The sequence below is a fragment of the Pelodiscus sinensis genome, chromosome 1 (genome assembly GCF_052426305.1).
Source record: "Pelodiscus sinensis isolate ZL-2025 chromosome 1, ASM5242630v1, whole genome shotgun sequence".
Taxonomy (NCBI): domain Eukaryota; kingdom Metazoa; phylum Chordata; order Testudines; family Trionychidae; genus Pelodiscus; species Pelodiscus sinensis.
Window position 1 is genome coordinate 14,936,710 of NC_143052.1, and position 7,416 is coordinate 14,944,125.

The window sequence follows — 7,416 nt, forward strand, 5'->3', positions numbered from 1 at the left end:
ACAATTTCCATAGCATAGGGACCAGGTGACCTGGACAGCAGCAGTATAAGGTCCTCATATGGCTGTCTTGCTAGTTGGTCTGAAACCTGGGCATGATAATTAAGATCTAAATCTATTCAATCCTTGTTTCTCTCTGCTGAGGCTGCCAACAAAGGGCTGGTGGTGGCTAGGGTTTTGGCAGTGAGGGCACTGGACCCCTGGAAATTGATCTTAGATCCTCAACTCATTTTACATAGGCTACTGAACAGTCTTCAAGTGGTGGTAAGCTTCAGTTCCTTACCCTGGGTAAGGGTTAAATTCAGAGACGCCATATCTCAGATGAGGTTACTTTGTACAGTAGTTTTATTCTGTACATGAGTTGGAGATGAGAAAAGTTAATCATGTATCCAGTCACCCAGAACTACCTCTCTGCTCCAGCCCAGTGGCGGGTTGTTCCAGTCCAGACAGGCTGGGGCAGCCCTCCCACCCATACCCCTTAATTGGTTAACCAATTAAATGGGATTTTACATCCCTATTGGAGACATAGGTGCCTACTGAAAACAATGGAAACTACTGGATTCTCAGCACCTTGAAAAGTTTGACCATAAGGGCCCATTCCTGGAGTCTTTTATGCAGGCAATATTCCCACTGACTTTAGCAGCGGATGAGAAGAAGCCCTTGTATTTCTCCACCCCAGGGAGTGTTTTGTCTGACTAAGCTTTTCAGGACTGGGTGCTGGGAGAAGTAGCAAGATGTAGCTAGAGAACCAAATCCTAGTTTTGAGATACGGTGTTTCTCCAAAAAGCCTCAGAGTCTGAAAGAGGAACAAGGAATAAAGGGAACTGAGAACAGAAACACAGTCAAATGACATCCCCCCCATCTTCCTCTTTCAGCTCTGTTGTGTTTGGCATGATAGAAGTCATGTTTTTTTCTGAAAAAAGACACAAATGGGGGGAGTAAAGTAAAATAAAATAAATATCAAAGGCCGGGTACCTTGGACAATGATCTGGGTCTAAGGAGCCCGTCTGAAACCCACTAAAGTCAATAGGATTGTTTTGCATGAGTAAGGTCTAATTATTCATATTAGGGTGTGCATGATTAGGCTCTACATTTTGTCCAGAAGAGGGCTAGAATATGACAGTAGAAATGATTTACTATAGGCAACAGTACATGGCAGGAGGGGAGAGACACTTTTAAGGTGAGATGGTTCTTAACACATCATCTGTGGCAAGTAGAGTCTTGACTGTGTTGTTTTACTTGTTTTGGTTTTGTCACCTTTATTAAATGTTAGGAGGTGGCTTTATTCAGCTGCAGGGTAGAAATGACTCTTCTGGGGAGCATTTTTTAATGAAGAGAAGAGGATCACTTGGTGCAGGACAACAGTGGGGTTCCAAGTGAAAGGGACAGCGAGAGAAAAGGCGTGCTTGATGCGTAAGGGACTGCAACCATGGAAGCAACTAAGCAGAAGCCATAAGCAGAGTGAGGAGAATGAGGGAAATCAAGGAGGAGTAAAGCACATGGGTATTAATTTATAGGAAACAAGGTTAATTAATTTCAAAAGGAAACTGATCATTCACCTGCAGGTTGTTTTTTTGTATTCTGCTCAGGTCCATCAACACCAAAGTTGTTACCATCGAGAGTGTTTGCTGAGCTCTCTGATAGGAAGCAGTGGTCTCTCAGACCACCACTTGGTGGAAAGGTGTCTGTGTCAAAAAAATAATCCTCACATTTGGCACCCTCATTGGCTGAAACTGACTGAGCTGAAATGAAGAATGAGCTACCCATTAAACCCAGTTGGTCTACTCCACGTCAGGGTTGAAGAGCTCTGGGGGTTGTCTTGCCACAAACCAAACTTCTTTTATGAATGACAAGACAACCTAATTCTCCTGCACTAAATTCACCCAGGGCCTGATTCAGAGGCAGGCAAGTCACCTACAAATCCTACAGTCAATGAGGCTACCTATAAAAGATTTGGTGGACTAGGCTGTTTATCAGGTGGAGAAATTTCATGAATAGACTGTTTAAAACAAAACAGAGGGAAATGTAAACCTTTCCTTTAAGTTGGGCCATTGCCTGTGTTTCCTTCAGACTCTAGTAAGGCTTGGCCAAACTGAAAACTCTGGGGTAAACAAAAGTCCAAATAAGACAAAAGGCTTGACTGGAGATGGGTGGCTGGAGCATGAGCATTTGTTTGGAAATACACAAATGCCTGCAGAAGAGCCAATGTGCAGTGCAGTGGCCATCCAATTCTGTCCCCAGTGTGTATTGATAGCATGATCGTTCCCATGGTGTCTGAGTTTTTGTTCACCTGCTTGCAGTCTTTCCACTTGCAGATGTGAAATTCATTATAGTGTTAAATTCTTGTACATTGAATGGGACTGCAAGAGAAGCAACAATACAGTAACAATTCTGGTCCCTAATGAATCAGTGGGCATTTTGCCATTAATTGTAGTGAGGCTAGAATTTCACTCCCACTGTTTATAATTTTCCTTTTTGGAAACAAATATTCAACACCAAGCACTGAAATATCCCAGAATGAATGAAGAGCAATTAGTTTCTCATAGCAACCATTTGATAGGCAACAGTGATTTGCAGATGATACGGCTGTCTTTGTGATAATTTATGGCTTCACGAGAATTGTTTTTTCACTAAGTCTACAGCACTGTGAAGAGACCTAATCTATCATCTTTTGTACATATTTATCTCTTGCAATTGGTTTTGTTTCATTCAAGGAGGTTGTTGATCAGGTTTGTAAATGGATAGAAAAATCTTGAGTTAATCCTTGTTCTTGGAATGTGCTCCTCTTGAGAAACAGGATATGGTGCTCTTTTGTGCTTTTTGTACATTAAACTAACTAGGGAATTTTTTTTTAAATCCCAGTAATCTGAAATATTTTAAACTTTTTAAAATTTGGAAATGTCAAAATGGTCAATTTTTTCAAGTTTTAAAAAAAATGTCAACAAACTGATCCAAAAAACTAGAAAAAATTAAACTAAAATTTTTGTTGCTAATTTTCCCTTTGAAAAATAATGAAGATGTCAATTAAAATGTTGAGTTTGGTGTAATGGCAGTTTTAGTTTCAGTGCTTTCTCATTAGTGTAACTCCCTAGCCTACCCAGTTTGTATTCATGCAGTGTTCTCCCTCTCCTTGAAACTAGAGCAAACTTTAATAAGGATTTGTTCTGGTAGTTGAAATGACGATAATATCTAGTTCTTATGTAGTTGTTTTCTTTAGATCTCAAAGTATACTTTACAATTCTTAATGTGCTTATCCTCATAAAACTTTTGTGGAACAAGGAAGTGTGATGCCTCTTTTACAGGTGGGAAACTGAGGCACAGAGAGGCCAGGTGACTTGCCTGATGTCACACAGGAAGTTTGTGTCAGAGGAGGGTCTTGAACCTGAGTCTCTGATGTCCTAGGCTGGATCCTTTTCAATTGGACTTCATGTAAATAGGCCTGCTAGAGACAAGCTCACAACTTTATTCCTACAGAAGCCAACGCTTGATGGGTCTCAAGAAGCAGACTGGAAGGGCTGATTAAGAGCAGTGACTGCTTGCAACTGAATTTGTGTGTTAAAGTACAAAAGAATGACAAATTTGCATTTCTGGTCCCCTTTTGTTTAAAGTTTAACTGCAGACCTGATTTTCCAACCTGCTGTGGAAACAATTCAGCTTGAGCTTCTTCTAGGCTAGTTCTCTTTGACGTACGTTTCCTAAATAAGAGATCATCCGCTTCTCTTTAATCTGCACATTTAATTCCTTATCAGTTACATTGTTTCAATACTTAAAGAGATAATTCTCCTTAATTATTACCTCCAGCACATGGCTGCACATACGCTGTTTACATAGCCTCTTTCTTCTGGGTGGAAGACTGTTAAACTTCTAAGTATTTTTTAATAATATAGAGTGATGAGACGTTAGTCAGTCTGAAGCTTCCACATATTGAGAGCTGAGGGCTGGAATGACTTCATGGCAGTGGAATCCACTTTAAAAATAACATTATGGGGGGGAAAAAGCCCAGCCCTGGAATAAATTAACTAGAGTCGTGTCAGACACCTGAAACTGCTACTTCTAACCGTCTGGCTTTGAGTCACAGCCTTTACAGCCAGAGAAATGTGCTTCTCTTGGAAAATGCCCTTAAAACCTCGTGGAAGTCTTTGGAACCCAGGAACTGTTCTGCATGCTTTATATGAATAGTATAATTCTGACATTTTTCTCCCTTTGATCTTTAACCAATAATGACTTTTGCATGCAAATAGAATTTCTGGATGGGATTCACCTCTCAATTCTGGCCACTGTATGCTGATTCAGTGGCATATTGGGGCCTTATAAACCCTGCACAGCTGCACCAGGCTACCATAAATGGTCCTCGTTCCTTCCTCCACTTCCAAGCCTTGCTACGGGGGAGAGGCAGGGAGGGAACATTTATAGTAACTGTTCCAACAGTGGAAATGTTGAGCTACAAAGCACCTTATAGGCTACCCTCAGGAGACAGAGCATCCAGAAATCTCAAGCCAGCCCTGCATGGCAAACCAGAATAGCACGGACACAAGAAAATCATTTTCATCACTGACCCCTTGGCTGTGCATTCTGTACTGTACCTCCAGGGGGCACCACACAAACTGGCTCCCTCTGTTTTTAATTCCTCATTTTCCCTTGTTGCTTGTAATCTTTGTGTGACATCATGAGTATTTCCATATCGGCCAATTATGATGTCACTCACAGAGAGTTAAGACCTCATTAGTGGTCTTAACTAAGCTAGCTACAAGCCAAGATGATCTCCCTTTGGGGAGCACCGGCATGATTATGATCCCAAAATGGGGAATGAGTAGCAGGAAGAGATGGAGTTGAAACAAAGGTCTTATCTTTGTTAGTAAAGATCAAAATAATCAAACAAAAATAGGAGAGTCACATGTGTCTCAGCATCTGTCTACAACCTTCATTCAGGCCCATGCTTTAATTCCCATTTAAGTCACGTGGTGCTCTGACATCAATGTATGAACATATGAAAGCAGAATTGGTCCCATTATGTTTTTCAAAGTTTTCCATGACTCACAGACAGCTCATTAAACAAGATAATCCTAGCTCATGTTTCCGACCATAGATCCGGTACTGGTGCCCTTATTAAAGGCAATAGCCCACATTTGAAAGTGTTTCCTCTACTTACAGGGTTAGGTTCCTCTTTTTATATTAAATTCATTAACATTAGATACTAAAAATGTCATGTCATAATTGCAAAGAGAGTAAATCAGGCACTATTATGAAACCTGATCCATTTTAAATAGCTCTTGGAGCACCGCAGGCTGTAAGGAGTGAGCCATGATCCAGGTGACATTGAGGGATGGATGTCCCCAGCTCTGCCCTTCAGTCTGTGGCCCCGCCGCTTCTGGGGGCATGGAGCAGTCCCCCATGGTCTTGCCCAGGAGTCCAGCGAGGCTGTTGGTACTGCTTCCCCGGCTGCCTGGAGGCTTTGGTATCACCCCTGCATCCTGCTGGACTGTCGGCTCCAGGGACTCTGCTTCTGGCCCCAGGGTCTTGGCCTCCTACCCACATGCAGGGCTCCCAGCTGCTGGCCCCACTGTTGGCCCAGGGGCTCCCCTGAGAGCCTGCATGGGGGGTCTGCACTTGGCCGCCAGCCCCAGAGTCCTGACCACTGGCCCCAAATGTAGGGTCCCAATGGCTGATCCCAGCTCTAGACTAGTGTTTCTCAACCAGAGTGGTACGAGTACCCTAAGGGGTACTTGAGAGAAGTCTGATGGGTACATCAACACAACTGAAATTTTGAGAACTTAATTTTTGTTTTAAGTTTTACAGCGCTTTATTATTTTTGTACTTTTTACACCCAAAAATGTAATCGCCTGCCTGAGAGTTAAGCTTTTTTAAAAAACAAAAAAAAACAAAAAAAAACAGCATGGCCCCTTTAAGAAATGCTTTTGAGGCTTTTGGCCCTAACAGGCTGCTGGCAGCCGTCCGGGAAAAAATCAGACACATTTTAGGTGTCCGGTATTTTCTGAATTTTTTTACCCGACAGGAGGTGAAAAGACTGGACTGTCCGGGTCAATACACTTGGCACTTGGCAACCCTAATAGTGAGGCAGTGTGATCTCCCTCGAAGGCTGAGCACAAGGGACCTCTATACTCCCCCGGTAGGCGGAGCTGGGCCTTCCTCGCCCCCCTAATGCTGGAAGCAGAGGGGCGGGACAGGAGGTAGAGAAGGCAGGCCATGTGCAGCTCAGTGGGGCTGGAGCCAGGAAAGAAGGCAGGCATCTCCAGACTGCTGCGGAACTGAACCTGCGCGCTGCAGCACTCTGAGCCACAGGAGACTGACCCAGGAGCGGAGTTGCTGGGACAGACCATCTGCAGTGTACCCTGAGAAGACAGAGGGCCCTTGGACTAAGGAACCCCCGTCTCCTCAGACTGTGGTACTTCTTCTGGAGCAGACTTCAGTCTGGTTTTCTTGCTGGAGCACAAGCCAGGGTGTTTTGGCAGGATTCCTGCTCACCCAGTGGAGAAACCATTCTCTGCTTTCAGGGCCCTGGGCTGGGACCAGGTGGAAGAGGGAGCACATGGGTCCCACCCCTACCTTCTGCTGCCAGTCCCATCCCTAGGGTGTCTGCCTATTCACCCCTAGGCCGGATGGCTTGTGCTTTGCTTGAGGCTTGCCTCAGCCAGGAGACTGTAGGCCCCAGATTGTTTGTGGACTCCCTGCTTGCCTTTGTCTAGAGGGCCGGGGCTGCTGACTATGATTGCCCCTGCCTGAGCCTCAAGGCTAGGACTGGGGACCACTTATCACGCTGCCCCCCAGAGGGCCAGAGCCATAGACTGCTAATTGTTGTCTGTCGCAGCAACATAGAGTGGCCTCTCTGAACCTGAAACATGATGAGAGATACTCTAGACTAGAGCCCATTTTGCCACTCGAAGCAGTAGCAGGGTGAGCCCCTGTCTTCTGCTTGTGGTTGTGTGTGTGTGCTGGGAGGCATCTGGGAGACATTACCTAGCACACAGACTGTGCAGTTTAGATGCATGAAATATGGACTGGTGCTCTCTGTCCTAGTCCTAGTGCATTGGAATGGTCCTGCCCAGTTGCTTGGATGGGGAGCAGCTCTGTAAACCCTCGTCCTCCTTGTACCTAAGCACATTCAGCCTTAATCTCCGTTTCCCAGTGCAAATCCCATCTGTGCCTTTTAAGCACATTGGCGTTACTTTTTCTTTATACTTGGCCATTCCCATGTTGATAAAGGGCAACCAAAGATGGACAGCGAGTGACATAGCACAGGTTTGCTCAATGCACAGGAGCAGCTGATAGACTCAGGGAGGAATCTGAGAGGCCTTTTCAAATTTTGTGAGTCCTTGCAACTTTGATTATTGCTGTTTCTGCTCCGGAAGTATGCAGCTCATTTGTTTGCCCTCGCTGTAGGGTTCCCTCCTTCCATCCTAC